The sequence below is a fragment of the Eulemur rufifrons genome, chromosome 7 (genome assembly GCF_041146395.1).
Source record: "Eulemur rufifrons isolate Redbay chromosome 7, OSU_ERuf_1, whole genome shotgun sequence".
Lineage (NCBI taxonomy): Eukaryota > Metazoa > Chordata > Mammalia > Primates > Lemuridae > Eulemur > Eulemur rufifrons.
The window spans coordinates 37,398,820-37,420,835 of NC_090989.1; positions in this window are offsets into that span (position 1 = coordinate 37,398,820).

Consider the following 22,016-nt stretch of genomic DNA (forward strand, 5'->3'; position numbering starts at 1 on the left):
ATTTTATATCCTCCAACTTTACTGAATTTGTTTATTAGTTTTAAAAGGTTTTCAATGATGGAGTATGTATGGTTTTTATACATAAAATAATGTCATCTGTAAACAAGGACAATTTAACTTCTTTCTTTCCATTTTGGATGGCTTTTATTTCTTTTTCTTTCCTAATTTCTCTGAGTAAGGTGTCTAGTACTGAATAGAAGTGAAGAGATTGGGCATCTATCTCGTTCCAGATCTTAAAGGAAAAGCTTTCAACTTTTCCTCATGGAATATGATGTTTCCTTGGAGTTTGTCAAACATGGCCTTTAATTATGTTGTAGTACATTACTTCTATAACTACTTTGTTAAGAGTTTTTATTATGAAAATATGTTAAATTTTGTCAAATGCTTTTTCTTTATCTATTGAAATGATCTTATGGATTTTGTTCTTCATTCTGTTAATGTGATGTATCACATTTATTGATTTACATATGTTGAAATAGCTTAGGATCATTGGGACAAATCCTACTTGATCATGGTGAATAATACTTCTAATGTGCTATGGAATTTGCATTGCTGGTATTTTTTGAGGACTTTTCCATATATGGTCAGTAGGGATTGGTCTGTTGTTTTCTTTTTCTTTCTTTCTTTCTTTCTTTTTTTCTTGTAATCTCCTTTTCTGGCATTGGTATCAGGGTGACGCTGGCCTTGTAAAATGTGTTTGTAAGTATTTCCTCCTCTTCAATTTTTTGGAAGAGTTCGAGAGGAATTGTTATTAGTTCTTCTTTAAATGTGTTATAGAATTCAGCAGTGAAGTCATCAGGTCCTGGACTTTACTTGATGGGAGACTTTTTATTACTGATTCACTGTCCTTACTCATTATTGGTCTTTTAAAGTTTTCTATCTCGTTATAATTCAGCTTTGGTATGCTGTATGTATGCATCAAGGAATTTATCTGTTTCTTCTAGGTTATCCAATTTATTGGTGTGTAATTGTTCGGAATTGTTTCTTATGTTCCTTATGTTTATTTAATTTCCCATTTTATTTTCTTTTGTTATGCTAGTAATGATGGGATTGGGCATATGGCAAGGCTAGTACCCACCTCTGAGAGGATGAGAGTTCATAGTAGTTTGCCATCGCTATGAGCCTGATGTCTTACAGAAAACTCAAGTGTGGTTTGGAGACACAGCTGACCTAGTGGATCACTGATAGATAAGCTCAAATTGTTTTCTTGATTTGTACCAGAATCTGGTTGCTGTGGAGATTAGGTTAAAGGTGGAGGTTTAAGTAATCTCAGCTATCGTGGTTGAAGGTTTATAAAAAGAATAATTGAGACAACCTATTAAAATAACCTTGTGAAATTTAGAACAATTAAAATGGGCATTTGAAGAATTTTCAGCAAGAAAGACATAAATATATAGCTTGAAGAAGTTATGCTCAGCTGGTTAAAGACTGTTCTCATGCAGCCAAGGCCATAGATCCATATATGGGCCGGTTAGATTTGAATTAAAAAAAAAAAAATTATCTCATGATAATGGATGCTACTCATAATCTAGATCTCTTGAAAATATGTCCTATAGACATAATAGAAGCAAGGAAGAAACTGAAACAGCTCAGAGCATGCATACGTACATCCGGGAAAAGTAATTTAAAGTATGTATTCTGCAAATAATAGATCTGCGGTAGCATCATTGACTATGAAAGTAAGCTCATTTTCAAAACCATGAGGGATAATTGTAATACATGTAATGATTTTTAACCTTTAAAAGTATAATTATAATTTTCAAAAGACATACAAATGGATATTTACAAGATTTTAAATAATGATCTCAGAATAGTCAGCATTATGGATAAAAAGATGTTTACATATACTGTGTTTTGAAACTCATTATCTAATAAAAAGCAATAAACTTGGATTGTGTATTAGCTAATGATCAAGAAGCTATTGACCATAAAACTCATGTCAGATAAAGTGCTCTCTTTTTATTTAAACCCAAATCTTTCTACAGCAATTTTTCCAGGTGGATCTATCCTCTCAAATGAAATTGTTCCAAAGTCATCACAAAGCTGAGCCAGTATATGACTACAGTTTGGATTTATCCTATTTCAGTTGTGGATTTCAAATATTAACTGCTGGCTAAAATAATCTAAAATTGACCTTGAAACATTTAAGTATACACTATGATTTGTTGTGAATAGAATTATAATGTTTGCATTGATAAATCACTCCAAAGTACAGAAAGTACCTTAGGTAAAGGTTCTTTGATTCCAAAATCAGGATAATTATTACTACTTTACCAATGACAAAATATACGGTCAGGAAAATGATGCTAAGGGTTCAAATTGACACCTGTAAAAATTGTGTTTTATAACAAGAATCAATGACAATATCTAGATTAGCCTTTTCTCATGTGTTCTTTTTTATTCTATTCTATTTATAGAATCTATCTATAGTTTATTCTATCTATAGTTTATTCTATTCCAATTACCTATCCATCTATACCTACTTCATTCTAACAAACACCTTGTTCTATGTATCACAGAGAAAATAAAGGCTATCCAATGTGAATTCCTTCTAGCCACCAAAGTATCCATCCTTCCGTTCTTACACAGATGTATAGTTAACTGTCTTTTCTAAGCACAAATCGCTCTTTTTGCTTTCTTTATCCTACAACCTCTCACCTAATCCAGGATCTTGCCATGCCATTACCACTGCTTACTTCTCCATACATTTCCCCTTTCCTTCAAACTATAAATATGCCAAAATCATATAATAACCAAAAAAATCCCTTCCTTTGACTACACTTTTCCTTCAGGCTGCTATCCCATCATGTTCTTTGATACTCCAACAAAATTCTTCCATCTCAATATTCTTTACTCCTAGAACAATTGCAATCTGACTTTTCCCAACTTCACAAATTTTTCTCTTATTTGAAGAAGTAGCTCAATGTAGAATTGTCTTCATTTTTTATTCTAAATATCCTTGCCTGATAAAATGCCTTCTTTTGAAACTCCCTTTCATACTGATTTCGGTTTTCCTTCTACTACACCAATCATTTACTTTCAGACTTCTCCCTACTGTTTCTTCTTTATTTCTCTGAAACTCAAATATAGGAATCGCTTAGAACTTTATTCTTGTCCCTTCTGTCTTCCTGTGCTTTCCAGAGTTTACACATAGACTTTGGCATACTACATGCTGCCACATACACCTTAATCATAGTACTTTACTTTCATCACCATTACTCCTTCTGTTTTATATATTATTTAAAACAGGAATTGTGGATTAAAAAACAAAACAAAAAACAAATATACCATCACCTAGATGATTTCATTTATTTATTTTTTTTTATTTCACATACACCAGTTGAAAAACATATACCTTCTTTCTCACATTTGCGTACTAGATAAGTCATTGGATAAAGAATCCTTCTTAATTCCAACCCAAATTTACTATGTTCTTTCATATTAGTATTTGAATGGTAGATATTCCATAACAGTTTATTTCTATCTCTCCTTTATATCTGAAGCCCAGCCTCAAGACTGAACAAACATGATTAGATATTGTAAACACAATGGCTTATGCATGGTCCAGACAGAAAAGGAAAACAATAAAGAGTGGTGGGAATTGTAATGACCTAAGCAGAACAGACACATCTGCTGGTGAGATCAGTGCACAGCCTTTCAGCTCTTCCAATGCTGGCCCTCTGTCCCTTTGTCACAGTATTTGATGTTGAACTCTGAATATGTCTAATGACAATTACCCAATAATGTTTGAAAAGTTAGCGCATAAATAGTGAGTGATACTCAAAAACAAATCACTTGGACTTGCTAAATCATTCATTTAGTTCTGAATAAGGAATCATGTCCATGTGAAGACATAGAAACATAATAACTGTAAAATTTTCTGTTTTTTCACATTCTCTTGAATGCTTTTAAAAATATTCTTTAGCTATATATATATGTGTGTGTGTGTGTATATATATATATATATATATATGTACTATCTTTATCTCTTAAACAAATACTCAGGATTTTCCCAGAAAAAATGACATTGATACTGCTCTTTCCCTAGCTGATATCAGACTCAGGTATAGTTATAAAAACAGAGTTCTGTTTTGAAAGCAAATTTTTGTTCACACGAAGTAAATTCCTCCTTCCAGGATATAAGAAGGCTGACCATAATTTAACACTATTAAGGTCTCAGGCAGAGGTAATTTACTAAGATGAGAGGTTTACTTCTAAGAAAGCATATTTTTCTAACATTCCCCTATCATAAGATCAGATTCAGCATTAATTTTTATTATGTCATGAGCAGTCTACTAAGTGAGGTACACATCAAATTTAATATATGACCCTGCCTCTTAAAAAAACTAAAGTGAATATTAAAATGATATACTTGATGCTAGTAATTCTTATACTTTGTACTATGCCATTAATAGTTAAGGAGAAATACTTTAACATCTTAAAAACTTTAAAAAAAAATTCTTATTTTACTCACTACTAATATGGGCTATTTTATTTGAAAAGATGCAGGAGATAAGGATGTTGGAGACATAGCGTGCATATCTTCATAAACCAGGTCACCTAGAAATAGAAGATAGAGTCAAATAAGAAGAGGTTCAAATCCCAAGCCAGAGGATAGGTGGAGGGAAAAAAAGGAGCCCACGAATAAAACAAGAAGGAAATATTGAGGATTTACATACAAACAAAAACTCAAGAATACACACTGAAGGAGACATCAAGGAAACAGAAAGTTTAAATAAGGATTGACTAAAGACAGAATCAAATACAGCACAAAGATCCCTTAAAATAAAAACTGAAAACTCTCCATTTTATTTAACATTTAGAAAATTTGGTCCACAGTGAGTTATTTCAATTGATTATTCAGTCAGTTACAGATCAAACTCCTTGTTCTACTCTTTTTCCCCTTATCCCTAGTAGACTTGACTAGTCTTAAAAAAAAAACTTTAAAAATAAGAAGACATTGCTGATCTTTGCAAAAGAAAATTTGTTAGTGACCTTGGTAAAGTAAATATATTAGAGGAATCAAAGGCTTGTTTGCTATGGATTATAGAAAAATAAAAGGTAAAGATGATTTTGTTTTAATGTTGGAATAGGTTTTTATAAGTATATTATATTGAAATAATTCGTTCAAGTTTCTAACTCTTTCATTGTCAAGTTTTCACAGTACTTTGACTTAATCTTTTTCTTCTTGCTTTAGAGTATTTCATCATTCTTTCTGAATTTTCTGTGATTAAGAAAAAAATAATTGCATGTCTAAAATTATTTATATGAAGATCTGTTTCATATAAAACAGAAGGATGGAAAAATGACCCTAATTATCTTTCAGTGTGTGATGGTCTTAGCTTTTATTTCTTTTTAATGTAACAGAGAATCAGTTAGTATTAACAATTATAAACATATATATATATTATGGAAGCTAAAGTTTCTTAGAAATATTCTTGCTCCTTCTCTTATTATTAACATAAAAAAACCCTATACAGAGAATTAAAATGCCACCACCTGCAATTTCCCCCAGTGTCAGCAGTATCAGCCACAAAGCAAATTTTTGTCTGTAATATAAGCTAAGTACAAGTTTTAAAAAGTCTTTAATCATTATTGCAACAGATAATTTTATGTGTTAACTTGATTGTGCTACAAAGCACCCAGATATTTGGTCAAACATTATTCTGGGTGTGTTTGTTAGGGTATTTTTAGATGAATTTAGCATTTGAATTAGTAGACTGAGTATAGCATATTGTCCTCCCTAATATGATTGGCTCTCATCCAATCAGCTGGAGGCCTGAGTTAAACAGGAAGGCTGACCCTCCTCTGTGTAAGAGGAAACTTCTTCCTGACTGTTTTAGCTGAGACATCAGTTTTTTTCCTGCCTTTGGACTCAAACTAAAACATTGGCTCTTCTTGGGCATAGAAACTGCAGTCTGTCAAACTGCAAATTCTACCATTGGCTCCCCGGATTCTCAAGGTTTTGGAATTGTACTGGAGCTACAACATTAGCTCTTGTCAGTCTCCAAATTGCCAACTGCAGATCTTGGTACTATTATACCTCCATGTGAGCCAATTTCTTACAAAAAGTCTTTCTCTTTGCAGATATACACACCCTGTGGGTTCTGTTTCCCTTCTGGCAGTGAATGGTGGAGTGCTGCTATGACAAATATCTAAAAAATGTAGAAGTGGCTTTGAAACTGGATAATAAATAGAGAGTGAAAGAATTTTAAGGAATATGTTAGAAACGTGGACATTAAGGGTCATTCTGGTGAGTGCAAAAAAAAAAAAAAGAAAATAGAGAAAAAGTCTAGAGAGAAAGTTACCATCTTTTAGAGATTACATAAATAATCATGAACAGAATATTGGTGGAAATATGGATATTAAAGGCCATTCTGCTGAGGTATAAGATGGAAATGAAAAACAGTTTATTGAAAACTGGAGGAAAGGTGATACTTGTTATAAAATGGCAAAAAAAAAAAAATCTTAGCTAGATTGTGTTCTAATGTTTTGTGAAGAATAAAACTTGTGATTGGTGAAATTATATATTTAGCTGAGGATATTTCTAAAGGGAAGTATTGAAAAAGCAGCTTGATTTCTGTGATTGCTCATAGTAAAATGTGAGATGAAAGAAATGAATTAGAAAAAGACTTGTCAAACAAAAAAGAACCAGAAGTTGAAGATTTGGAAAATTATCAGCCTATGAATATAGGAAAAATTGAAAAATCTGTTCTGAAGAGAAACTAAGGGTGTGACTAAACAAACAATTTGATAAGGAGATTAGTTTGGGTGTGAATTGCAAATTTAATCAGCTACTGGGCAGATGCCAGGAATAGACATGAGATTATACCAGTAGAAACCCTGCCAGCTAAGACTAAAGCAGACAAAAAAAAAAAAAAAAAAAAAGTGAGGGAATGAAAGAAGGCTGTTGGACATCAGCGATTTTATACAACCCAGACATTAGGAACAGAGCTATCCAGCACCAAACATGCTTCAACCTTCAAGAAAAGGAAAGAATGAGCTCAAAGATAACTCAGAGATCATCAGGGTTGTCACTCCCAACACTAGTCCAAGGGCTTCTTTCTCTTCTGTTTCAGAGGGTGGGACCTCAGAGAAAGCCTTGGAGAAGCAGCCTGCAGAGGTATGGTGGGCCTGGAGGGCAAAGCATCAAACTAAAGAGAATTAGTCTTGAGCTAAGATATAATGGAATTTGCCTTACTAGGTTTTGAACTTGCTTGGGACTCATCACTCCTTCATTCTTTTCTATTTCTCTGTTTTGAAATGGAATGTCTATTTTATACTTTTCCCACCATTGTATTTTGGAGGCATATAACTTGTCTATTCTTAGAGGTTCACAACTGGAAAGAAATTGTGATGATTTAGATGAGACTTTGGACTGTAGACTTTAGAATTGATGCTGGAATGAGTTAAGAATTTTGGAGATGTTGGGATAGAATGAATGTATTTTCCACATGATAAAGACATGAATTTGAGGTGTCCAGAGAAGAAGGATATAGACTAGATTGTGTCTCCCCAAATTTGTATATTGAAGTCCTAACCTTCAATGTAAAAGGGACTAAGTGGAGAAAGGGCCTACATGGTGGTGATAAAGGTTAAATGTTAAGTGTCCAATCCTAATTCGACAAGGCTGGTGGCCTTATAAAAAGAGAAAGAGACATCAGAGCTGTCTCCCGCACACATGCACAGCAAAAAATCATGTGAGGACAGGTGGCCATCTACAACCCAGAAAGATAACCGTTAATAGAAACCAATCCTGTATATCTTGATCTGGGACTTGTAGCCTTCAGAACTGTGAAAAAAATTAATTTCTGTTGTTTCAGTCACCCAGTCTATGGTATTTTATTATGGCAGCCCAAACAGACTAACATAATTATCTTCCACATTATACTGATGCCTACCACAACATCTGTATTTAAATTATTTAGATATATTGCCTCAATCTGACCATCTGGCTGCACCATATCTAGCTCAATCATATTGTCTTCTCATATAAATTCACAAACATTTTGCAGCTAGACTGAAACTCAGAAGTCCTGATTTTGAAATCTGTCATTTTTAGTCATTTTATTATATTTTTCTTCTAGGACCATAAGAAGAAAGAAGGACAAGGAAGGGGAGGAAGAAGAGGAGGTAAGAAAAAGAAAACAAAACAGTATTTCCAACTGTCTGCAACAACAAAAAGATAACTTGTCACATAGTCTGGCATATAAGTACATCTGAACACAAATTATATGCAGAATATTCTCTGTTCAATTACCTATATATTTTTAACCATACTAGCAGAAAGTGATTTAAATAATCTGTTTAGTGCAAGATACTATATGCAATCATTTTCAAAAGACATATTTCTTGTCCCCCAGAATTCTTATACACTGATGAGACCTGGCTGGAGTAGATGAGAAGAGTCTGTTCTTTGATATGCATTAATTTGATGTTTCTGGACATTGCAGTAACCTCTCAGCGGCTCTTTCTGCCTTCCATCAATCTCTATAATCCTTTCTTCTCACAGAGGCCAGGGTGAATCTTTTAAAACATACATCGTATAACATCACTTATTTGGATACAACCTTAAAAAGCCTTAGAATCCCACATATAAAAAAATCTGTCACCCTTCCCCTGGTCCCTGAATTCCTACTTGCTCAATGCCTACCATCCCTCAACTTATCCACTCTTCTCCTTCCAGCCTATTCTAGCCATACTAATTTTTGTCTTTTATTGTTTGAATTTATGAAGTTTTTTCCTCCCTACAATTTGAATGCTGTATCCTACCATTTGCAAAATTTGTGCATTCTCTATTTTTTTGGTAAGATCTCAGTACTCATATTAAAATATAAAGAGAGAAATTCTCCAACTACCCAATCTAAAGTTGCCATACTATTTCATCAAAATTTATATAATTGTCCACCAAGCTACCCTATGGAGTGATGGTCTTATGTGTTTTCCATGTGTTTCCTTCGAGACAGAAAACTCCATGATAATAGGAACGTTGTTTTTCTTGTTCACTGCTGCATTCTCAACAAGAACAATGAATTATATGGAGTTGGTGATCAATAAAGATTTGTCGAGTGAATGAATGCCTGTGTATAATTTACTTACACTTAGACAATGGAGCACTGTAGCAAATTAATAAAAGCCCTCAAGTCCTTAGGAAGTAGTAGGTAATGGAGTAAATGCATTACCTGCAATAACTATTTTTCCCAATCTCATTATTATAATTATTCCCAATTTCACATCATTATTCCCCAATTAGAGATGACTAAACTGAGCCTTAGAGAATTTAACTCATTCAAAGCCTCTTCAGCTCTTATGTAGTAAAGCTGGGTTGAGCAACCAGGTCTTTCTAGATTTAACATGTGAAAACCTTGTACCACCAACTACACAATGTTTTACTTTACCACTACAAGGGAAGATTGATATTGGGTTGGGCTGAAAATTAACGTTGAGATAGAGGGTGAGAAAATGCTGTGGACTGAATTCTGTTCTGCAAAAATTGATGTGCTGAAACGAAACCCTAACCCCCAATGTGGTTATATTTGGAGACATGGCTCGCAGAAAGTAATTAAGGCTAAATGACTTCGTTAGAGTAGTTTTTAGCTCTCACATGTGAGTAAGAACATGTAGATTTGTCTTTCTGTGCTTGACTTATTTCACTTAATGTAATGTTCTCCAGTTCCATCCAGGTGGAACTGACATGACAAGATTTAATTCCTTTCTGTGGCTATATAATATTCCATTGAGTACATACCCAGTAGAAGTGGTAATTTTATAAGAAAAGGAAGTAGACATATTTTTCTCTCTCTTTCTCCATGCACATACACAGAGAAAAGACCATGTGCAAACACAGCAGGAAGGCAGCCATCTGCAAGCCAGGAAGACAATCTGAGCCAGAAGCCAACAATGTTGATAACCTGAATCTCAGACTTCCATCCTACAGAACTGTGAGAAAATAAATTTCTGTTGTTTTAGCCACACAGTCAATGATATTTTGTTATGGCAGCCCCAGAAGACCAAAACAGAAACAAATACTGCAGTTTGTTTTACTATTTCTGAAGAAAAAATTAGCACAGTTACTCTAACTCGTCAAAATTTTTCCTGTGGATGTTATTTCCATGCCACATTTATGAAACTTGCCACCTCTGTGTCACCTCAGCTCCCTTGTGAGAAACACAGCTTTGTATATTTAAGTAAAAGAATCCCATATGTTCAGAAATTTGTGTTGTTAAAGAGTTTAAATAGTAGAAAAGTGGAGTTTTAAACAATTATCAATTGGTAAAAACAAGTTGTTTAAAGGCTTACTTGATAGGACAAATTGAATTTTGAAAACACATTTCAGTTATACTGTAATCATTTTTTTATGTTAATGGCTTCTGAAATGGAGAAGGCTCTTTCTCAGTGCTGTTCCCTCTACTGACTGGCTTAAGAGCTGTGCAGAGCTCCTATTGACTCAAAAATATGAAGAAGGGAATCAAGAATTGGGTGGATGGGTAGGAAATCCTGAAAATGACCATCTCTGAATCTGAACAGAACCAAGCAGTTCTGTAAATGCAGATCACATAATATTGACTAATATGCATTAGTATACAGAAACACATTTTTAAGTTAAGAATGTATAAAGCTTTCTTTCTGCATTGATCTAAGATAATAAAACTTCACTTAAGTATACACAGATATGCGGGTAGTGTTTATAAATGCTCAGTAAGCCAATGTACAATGTTTTATAAGCTTAAGTAATAAAATTGTTCCTAGTTAAGTTGACTGACTAGAAGTAAATGTTGATTGTTGGTCCATATTGGCCTCTTTAAACAAAAGAATTTCAATAAATTTTAATAATTTTCCTAATCAAATGCTACATTTAAAGCCTATTTTCAAGTTAAAAACATATTGAAAAAATTAAAGTAAAAATGTTATAAAATTTCCTGAGTAAATTTGATAATAATGAGACTTTTTTGTTTGAAAGTTTTCTCTAAAAATCCTAGAATGGAAATAAAAAAGCTGTATCATAACTAGAAAGTCTTTTTATTATTGTTCTTCCTGTGGCCTAATTTTGCCACCAAATGAGTATCAGTTAAATATTAATTAAACTGTTACTATCAGCTTAATGCCTAAGATTTCCTGAAAAACTAAGTTAAATTGCATTCAATCAACATGATGGTGTTATTATTCTACCTAATTATTTTCCAGAGACACATTTCATTCTCATTTCTGATGCCAGATTTCCATAGAATTCTTTGATAAGGTACAAACAGAAATCTACCTTTACATCACGTTTTTATTCCTTAAGTAACGATTAAAGCTTTATTTGACCCTGTAACAGCCTGCAGCCTTCTCTAATATAAGCTTTGACACCATTCTATGTCAGAGCAGAACTATCTTACAGTGAAATAGAAAATTTTTCAGTAAAAAATGAACTTTTCTCCTTCAATTTTCAGTAAAATCTGATAGATTTGCACAGCCCACTTAATTCAAGAGTGCATTTTAACCAAAAACACATAATTTATTTCATTATTTTTTTTAAATAATGAATCACAGTCATTACTAAGGGAACTTAAAATTATTTGTTCCAATAACCAGGTATTACCCAAAATTCTACACATAAAATTTGCATGTAAATACATTACAGATGTTAAACTATTTGGATTTTTGCCTCAATCTCTTCAGAGTTCAAGAATGGCTCACTAGGAGCAATATTTCCAAGAACTTCCTCATCATAAGAATCACCTAGGGGCTTGTTAAACATAAAGATTCTTGGGCCCCACAACAAACTTACTAAATCAGAGTCTCATCAGGGAGAGATGTTTCTCCCCTTTTAAAAAACTTTTTATGATGGAAAAATGCAAACATAGAAAATATAAAGGTGAATATACTAAACTCACATGCAGCCATTCCTTGGCTTCAACAATTATCAACTCATGGTGAACCGAGATAAGATTTAAACTATCATGCTCTCTCTTCCTATACAATTTTTGGAGCAAATCCCAGACATCATTTGCAGTTCATCTATATGTGTTTCAGAAAATATCCCATAAACAAGAGTCTTATTTTAACATGACCACAATAACATCATAATACCTAAAATTCCACCAATAGTTACTAAATACAATAGTGCATCACTGCTGAAAATTCTCATTGCTTTATACATGCATTGTTTATCCAGTTAGTCTCAATCATGATTCGAACAAAGATCACATAATTTACTTAATTTCTACATATTTTAAATCTTTTAATATGTGGGTTTTTTCCTAATCATTTTTCTCCCCTTGCAATGTGTTTGTTGAATATGTATTTTAATAAGATCCCATGATTCTTATCAAATAAGTTGGGGAAGCTCAGAGCAGGGGTATTTAGCTCAGGTATATGTGCATCTGTAGATGTGTTCAGCCTCAGGACTGTCTCACCACAACCTGGAAAGGCAGTTGACCATTCTATTATTTGTTGCTTCATGTGTAGAGCAGTGACAATACCTGTTGTCTTCTTTGCAAGGATGCTGTGAAGATTAACGAGCTAATATTGATAAAGCACACCGAACTTGAGAGAAGAAAGCCTCCTTTGAAAAGCTTGTAAAAAAAAAAAAAAAAAAAAAGCTTACAGCTCTTGTAATACTCTTCTGTGGGAGGCTGATCAATCACTTCTAGCAAACACACTGTGTTATGTGAATTGTGTATTAATGATAAGTACAAGTCAATTTTCCTCAAACTAAACAACTATAAATTATGAGGAGATATATATATATATAGAGAGAGAGAGAGAGAGATACTATATTTGTAATACAGGTAGAAGGAAATAACTCATTTATAGATTTTTACTAATTGTCCACGTGGTTAGATTGACAGAGTCTAAATTTCTTTCTTTGAAACTTAGATATGAAAGTATTATAAAAATTAATTCTCATGGTAAATAATAAAAAGTAAATTTTAATTCCATCAAATCCTAATAAACAGTAGCTTATTTATCTCTCTTATTGTAAGCAAAATTTAAATTGGTTTGAACAATTTCTATAGAATCACTGATTTTTAAAATTTTATATGTAATTAGGGGACTGTATTATCATCTTATATAAATTAATTTTTCAATGTAAGAGTCATTTTGTTAAATATTGGAAAGGTCATGGAATTCAAAATAAGGAAAACTCTAGTTTCATCTTTCTAAAGCAATTAAAATATGTGTAATTTTGGGCATATCACTTTACCTGTGTGAACTATAATTGATTCCATAGTACAATAAATCAGTTGTTCTTTTCTAGTTTTAAAATTTTATGAATTAGGGCAAACACTTTTCTATTAAAATAAAGTCTTTATTGTATTTTTATCTGTCCTTGCACTTTTGTTAAACAAACTAAAATTAAGACTCCACAATAATGAGAAATGTAGAGAGCAATTTAAATTTAAAATCTCTCTTTTATCCCACTATACTTTAGTTGACTTCTGCTGTTGAATTATCCATTATATAGTAGTGATTTATAAAATCATAGTCTTAGGGGACCTACCTGATTAATATCCCCTTATTTCCTAAACTTCAATAGTAACTGGAATAGAAGGACTTATGCTATTTAAAATTAACTATCAACATACAGCAAAACATTTTCTTTCATATTACATAAAAACATTATTTTAAAGCTGTGCCTTTTCTACTAGAAACCATATATTAATACAAAAACAACTAAACAAAGAAACCTATGAATTTAGCAATGAATGCCTAGTGTCTAGTCTTCTAAATATTATTTTAAATAGATCATCTGAAATTTTATGTAGTTTAATCTTCTATTTTTGAAATTTTTGTCCTCTTTTACTTAATCTCATTATTGCATATTCTAATCAAATGAATGTTTTATGGATACTTATATATCTAGTTCCCAAGGTAGGGACAACACTAAGAAAGATTATCTTCAAAGTAATAAAGTTTAAATAGAAATCAATGGATGCCTGTAGGAAGGAGAATTTTATTGTGTGTATATCACAATGGCATTTATGTTTCTAGTTCCACTTTAAAGTCCTTACCATAGGGGGAAACGGGCAGCCAATTAAGAAGTAAGGATAATAAGGAAATGTGAAAGAAAAGAAGAGGGCTGCATTAGTTTATAGAGCAAAGGGAAAAAGAGCTAGTGAATTAATAATGTCCTTAGATAAGCCAATAATTGACTGAGCGTGGAAACTTATTTGGGCTTCTCACCCGGGTAGTATCAATGCCTTCATGATGGAGAACACAGGTGCCACTTCTTGAACTGTGTCCTCTTAATCTTATGTGCATATATTTATGTAGAAGTATGTATTTGCCTAGTGAAGTGTTTAGTACTAGGTAAAATCGAGAATTGTGCCAGGTTAACTCCCATTTTTGGATTAACAAAACAATGTAAAAAAATTTATTCCCATTTTACAAATGAGGAAATTAAAGTTCTTGAAGCCATATGGCTAGGGACATTGGGCCATGCTTCTGCCTGCTTTTCTATCTATTCTTTCAGATTAGTAAATAGGCTGAACATGTAGACTGTACTTTCTTTTTATCTTCAAAATTCAAGTCACTTGCTTTGTCTCCTTATCACATCACCAATAATCAGCAAAGTTTTCATGTCTACAAAATCCCTAGGATGCTATAAGAATATGGGAATGCATCAAGAAACAATGAAAATTTGGTCACATCTCCTTGGGTTCTTATCTTTTAAATAGATCATAAATTCCTTGGGAGGAGAGAATATGTTGTTCATTTTGTTACACAATTATAGCACCTGCTTCAAGTAAATGTTAATATTTTTAAAAAGAAACATTGATTGGGGAGCATTTGCAGCCATAGTTGTTTACCAGATGCTAATATAACTTCTTTAGCATCTTACCTCTCTTCTCTAAAGCAGGGCATTGTAGCCTTTTTTTCCTGCTTCATATGACATCTTAGAAATGACTCACTTGTTTGTCACTTGCCACGGGCATGTCTGGTAGCTCTAACCAACTCCAATCCTAGTTCTCCTACTCCTAAGAGCAAAGTGGACGGAGAGAAAAACAGATTAACATTTTTAAATGAATGAATTCAAAACTGTTTCCCTCATTATTTTTATATCAGTAACAAATTACTTGTGACTCATGTCATAGTTGTTGGAGGTCCTGTAGTCAAAATCAAGGGTTGAACACCACGAATCTGAGAGTTTGAGTTCAATGCCAATGGGAATCATTTTACTTCAATGATTGCGTGATTTAATCCCCATATCCCTACGATCCAATGTTTGAGGCTATTTGACAATCCTGCTGCAAGCCCAGCTCGAAATTGGAGACCTATCTTGATAATCTTGTTTCTGCAGGTATGCCATGTATGAGTTTCTGCTACTTATTTCCACAATTGCTGATGCTAATGGCTACTGTACCTTCCTTTCTCCATTTTGCCTGCTATGTTTCTAGATTATACATAGCTATATCTTTCTAACCTTCTGAGATATCCTTTTTTTGTTGTTGTTAGATTTCACTGAAATTGTCTGTCACATTTCAAAAACACAAACCCACTTTATTCTTTAGGAGCTATAACTACCTTGTTTATTTCTTAGGCTATCACTTTGTGCTGCTTGCACATCTAACTCCCCCACTTTCCTCCCTGCCCCCACCTCCTGTTCCCATTTGTGATATGGTAAGTGAGATACGATTGTATTTTCTACCCTTATCTTGGCTTCTTGTTTCTCAAATTTTGGGAAAAAGCAACCTAAAGTGCACATTCAGTAATAAGATTATTATGGTGAGCATTGCACGTTTATCAGATTTTCTTTGGCTGCAAAGTAAATGATTATTTTCTAAACGTATGGCTTTATCAGTACATAAGGAAATTATATTTTAGGGGGATAAAGGCAGATATTTTTGCAGTATTTTCTTTCAGTGGTAAGAAATAAGGAACAAACACTGTTTTGCAAAATCATATTCCAGAGGACTAATTAAAGATTTATTTCATGGACAAATAAACCACCTGCCCCTGCATGCTTTATGGGAATGTTTTACATTTTCCAATCCCTTATTTCACACATTCATTAATAACACAGAACATGTGCAGTTTGCATTTAGGCATTTTCATAAGTATGAAATATTCAGCTTCCCTAGTGTTGAGTCAACATAGCCACTATAATTATGATTACTAACCTCTGCAAAAAGTTCAGATACTGTGAGTATGTGTGTATGTGTGATTATGTATGCATATATACATATACACATGCATACATATCATATAAAGCTGTATACTTTTCATTTTTTAAATCTTTCATCTCTATTGTTTAAAAGTTGAAAAGTTGGGAAATGTTAAATTATGAAAAATCATTGCCTTATTTTTATGTAACACTATGATGAATATTTATGATGGTTATTCACAAATCTTACTTTTATTGATAATTCTGAAAATTATAAAGTTCCTTTTTAATAACTTCAAAGCATGGCACGTTCTCTAACTTGGTTTTTAACCTCTAAAATGGACCTGTATCATTAGGTTGGTTAAAGTACTAAAATAATAATCTGTCTTTATCCCCCTAAAATATAATTTCCTTATGTACTGATAACACAATACATTTAGAAAATAATCATTTACATTGCAGCCAAAAAATCTGATAAACATACAATGCTCACCATAATACTTTTGTTACTAAATGTCCACTTTAGGTTTCTTTTTTCCCAAATTTGAGAAACAGGAAGCCAAGAGAAGTGCAGAAAATACAATCATATCTCGTTACCATATCATAAATGGGAACAGGAGGTGGAGGCAGGGAAGGAAGTAGGGGAGTTAGTTGGGTATTTGTAAATAAAAAAATGAAAGAGAATTATAGATTCAAATATATTACCAAATAAAACAAATAGACAAAGAATAAATTGGGGTAATTCTGCTTCTATTGTAGTCTCTGCTATTTGAATACAATAACTCAGTGAGATTTCATCCCCAACTGCTCCCTAGCAGTTTTATGTGAATAAGATATTTTTACAAAGCAATTAAAAAAATAATACTCACACATTGAGCCCCAACTTCCTACAGCAGTCTAATCAGAATGCTACAAAAAAATCTGTCATACTACTGATATTTTACAAGGTTATGATTTTTATTTTCAAGGGTTTTCAGTAAGGACTTTGAGTGGGATAATTTTTATTTTATTTATAATGGATAGGCAATACTCCTAAGTTTAATGTGAAAAACTTCATCAGTACTGCCCTTGTCATTGTCACTGTAATGCACCTACCTCCTGGCCCTACCACAGAACTTTCATTAATGAGATGTATGATTGATTGTATCTCTTAGCGGGGCTGATAGTCAACCTCTAAGATATCTGTAAAGAAATATTTAACACTAGTTCTAGAAAGTTTCTGCTGTCAAAAGCAGTAGAGGTATATTACATGTTCTAGACTGTCCAATAATATGTCTTTTAAAATATCTTAAAATATCACAAATGAGATCCTAATATCATATTGTAACTTTTGATAGTAATTTAATTTTTAGTAAAAGTACCACCAACAGTATATGTTTTTCAAGCTTAGGCTTGTCTTACCTATTTTTCTCTGTTTCAATTTGTCTCAACTGTTATTCAACACCTATCATTTACTCTCCTATGTACTACAAACTTTGAGTAAAGTGTGTAGTTCAAATAGCAAATAGCAATCTGATTATTTTTATTTAGTTTAGGCAAAAAGGAAAATATGCTTCTATTGTTCCTTTGGCTATTTCTTCCTCTCGTTAATAGAATTCATAATAACGTGTTGTCCAATTTTCATTAATTTTTTTTTTTTTTTTTTGAGAAAGGGTCTCACTCTTGCTCAGGCTGGTCTCAAACTCCTGAGCTCAAGCAATCCTCCTGCCTCAGCCTCCCAAAGTGCTAGGATTGCAGGCATGAGCCACCATGCCCAGCCCAATTTTCATTAATATTTTAAAGTACATAGTGTGCACACATAAAATTATATATATTTGATATATGCTATATATAATTTTTGTTTTTTAAAAAAACTTTTGTTGAGGTAAAAAACATATATATGATTTACCATGTTTAATATATTTTTAAGTATACAAATAAGTGGTAATAAATACCTTTTTATTACTTTTTTCACCATTCTACTCCTTTCACTTTCCCCAGCCTCTGGTAACCACCAATCTACTCTCTGTTTTCATGAGATACACTTATTTAGTCCCTGCGTATGAGTGAGAACATGCGATATTTGTCTTTCTGTGTTTGGCTTATTTCATTTAACATAATGACCTACAGTTCTATCCATGTTTCAGCAAATGACAGGATTTCATTCTTTGTCATGGCTGAATAATATTCCATTGTGTATACATACCACACTTTCTTCACTCATCTGCTGATGGACAGTTAGGTTGATTCCATATTTTGGCCTTTATGAATAATGATGTAATAAGCATAGGAGTGCAGACATCACTTTCATATATTGATTTCCTTTCTTTTGGATATATACCCAGTAGTGGAATTCCTGGGTTATATGGAAGTTTTATTTTTAGTTTCTTTTTTTAAGGAACCTCCATACTGTTCTCCATAGTGCTCTTGCTCAGCTCCCTCTGGAAAACCAACCAGTAATTTTCTATGTCTTGTAGGCAGTCTTCATTACTTTTTCTTTCTTTCTTTCTTTACTTCTTTCTTTCTTTCTTTCTTTTTCTTATTTTTTTCTCCTTTGACCGTGTGTATTTTCAAATAGTCTTGAAGTTCACTAATTCATTCCTGGTTTCGTTCATTCTGCTGTTGAGAAATGCCAAAGAGTTTCTCAGTTCAGCATATATACTTCTTGTTTCTAAAATTTCTGTTTTTCTTTTATTATTGTAATCTGTTTGTTCAATTTCTCAGACAAATTTCTGAATTGCTTTTTTGTGTTATTTTGAAGATCCTGAGCTTCCTTAAAACTGCTATCTGGAATTCTTGGTCAGAGAGCTCACAAATCACAATCTCATTAGAGTTGGTCACTAGATTTTTGCCTTGTCCTTTTGGAGAGGTCATGGTTTTTTGTTTGCTGTTGTTTCTTGTCGCATACACCTATGTCTTTGCATTGAAGGATTATTTATTTTTTCCAGTTTTCTCTGTCCAGCTTGTTAAAAAATATATTTGCTTAGCAAATATTTACTGTTAGATTACTGCTTCCTTTTCAGCTCTAGGTGGTGTCTTAAGCCCAAATTCACTTCTGCTCTAGGAAATGGTTAGAGCACTGCCTGTCCCAAATGAGGAGGTCCTAATGGTATTAACCTAGCAGTGTGCAATAACCCTGTAGTTGCTAGGAGTGTGTGCCCAGGGGATCTGGGCTATGTGCTTCCTACAGCAACTCTTACTGGACATTTTGTTTGGCAGAGATATAAAGCAGAGTTTCCAGGTTGGAGATAACAGTCTTGCCTCCCCCATTTGTCTTTGTCCTCTAAGATGTTTCTCCCTTCAAGTAGTCACAATAGTATCTGTGGATTAAATCAAGGGTAGGTCTTTCACCAGGGAATTGAAGAAGGTGGGAAAGCTTGTTGACCACCTCAATTTCACTTTTTCCAAGTAGGAACCATGAGCTGAGGGGGGATTTATGTGGTTGGTGCTGGCAGATAGGGGGAGGGGTGATATAGACATGGAAGTCCTGTTTCCAACTGTCTGCTCAGAGTTCTTCCACTTCTCTGTGACCCTGGGACCTGTCTCATCCTCTATATGAACTCTGGGTTGTTGCTGGAGAATATCTTAAAGCTGTATATTTGTTTTTGGGTTTTTTTTTTTTTGCTAGAATAAGGTGAGAGAGAAGCCAGTGCAATTTTGAAACTGGAAGTCTGCAAGCTAGAAGTTTGAGATCAGGATGTCAGCAGAATTAGTGTCTTCTGATGCCTCTTTCCTTGGCTTGTAGGTCTATGTACGAAATCTTGAGTTAAAAAAAATTCTTAAGTATTTCTTACTTCATTAGAATCTGAAATTATTGTACATGTGAAAAGATTATTCTCTGTAGAATATGAAATATCTACAAAAGATTTATATGCTATGAGTGCATGAGTGTGTGTGTGTATATGTGTATTATATGAAAACCCAAAGCAGTTTAAAAGTCAAAATTTCCAGTAAGAAATGTCTCCAAAAAAATACATGCCAATAGATTAACATCTGAACAAATTGAATGCAGCATCAAATTTCAAGCAAACCAGTATGGGGAAAAAAAAAAATTTCTTGGAAAGACAACCACCCTTCACTTCCATCAATGAGTAGTAGGCTAAGCAGATGGTGAGCTCTACACTTGGTCAATAGATCAAGGTGATGGTGGTAGAAGTGATTGATTTTTCAATGGAAGAGGCTCGAATATGAAGAACTGTTTCAAAGGATATTAACATAGTATAGATTTTAAAGTAGGGACTTACATCTCTGATCATGATCAGACAACTTGTTCTAGATCTCTTTCCCACTGAAAACCAATTTAAAATTGAACAGAATGCAGGAAGTAATTTTTTAGAGTTGTACTCAAGACTGTGCCATCTGAGAAAAAGAAGTAATAAGAGTTAAGCCCCAATATTATGCCCGGATGCATTTTCTTGACTGCAGCAAAGGAAGTGGAAACTAAACAATGCACAGAGGTCTCACAGAGCTGACAAGATAGAGATTAAAGTTCAGGGCCCCTGAGATGATTGGAATAGAGGGCAGGGTACCTTAGAGATGGGAACTATTAAGAGAAGGAGCTTCAGAAATCTTCATGGTATTCTTAAATTTTGGGTAAAAACTAAAATGTGCATTCAAAGGTTGAGAATGTACTGGCAAAGTACAATAGCTGAAGAAAAAACAAACATTAGTTTTCTGTGAGCTAAAGAGATACTACACTTCATACAGCACAAGAAAAAGTATGATTTCTGACCTCTCAACTGAAGAAACTTCATTAAAATCACCAGGCATTCAGGAGAGAACGTAGAAAGGTATACATTTTGGAATGCATAATTTAACCCCAAAGTAGAGGTTATTTTAGATCCCTGCTAAAGCTAAAACGAAAGAAACCAAAAAAGATAAAGATGATCCTCCAGTAAAGCAACTGCTCCCAAAACAAAACTAAATACCGTATTAATTAAAATAAACAAACTTCAAAGTCTCAAAACTGTGGCGTCCATAATGTTCAGCATACAGTGAATAAGTAAATTTTACTAAGCATTCAGAGAAGCAGGAAAATGTGATTCAGTAACAGGTGTAAAAACAAATCAATAAATGAAGACTATGAAACAACAAAAATAGTGGACTTAGCCAAAAAAATTGAGTTTAAAAGAACTATTAATACCAATATGATGGGAGGGGGGAGAGGGGTTGGGTGCTAATGGGTGCTGTGTGGACCATCTGGGGGATGGACATGCCTAAAACTGACTTGGGTGGGGCAAAGGCAATATATGTAACCTAAACATTTGTACCCCTGTAATATGCTGAAATAAAAAAAAAATAGAAATAAAGGTGGGGTGAAACTGGAATAAAAAAGAACTATTAGATATATCTTCAAGGATTTAAAAGAAAACCTCAGTATAATACATAAACGGAACATATAGGAAATCTGAAACCTATTATTGAAATCAACAACAGGAAAAAAATAAATGGAAATTCCATAAATGTAAAAAGCAATATGGAAAATGAAATCTCATTGAATAGTGTAACAGTATATTAGGCTCTACAGAATTCCCACTGTCTCAGTGAGTTCTTAAAATTGTATAATAAAAGTTATGCAAACTGAAGCCCAAAGGAAAAAAAGAGCTGAAAAGTGAGCAGAGCCTCAGTAACTTGTATGACAGAAACAAGCAGTATTATATATGAGCAAATGTAGGACAAGAATAACCAGAGAAAGAGATTTGTGCAGATAAAAATATTTGAAGAAATTATGATAAAATTTTTCCAAACCTCATGACAGTTTTAAACTTTCAAATACAAGAGGTTCAATAAAATCCAGAACAAATCATCTCTTTCTCTCTTTCTCTCACAGACACACACATACTGACAACCACATTATAAATTGCTAAAAACCAATAAAACTATGCGAAGTTATTTTATTTATTTACTTATTCAATTTCAAAACATTAATTAAGGGGATACAAGTGTT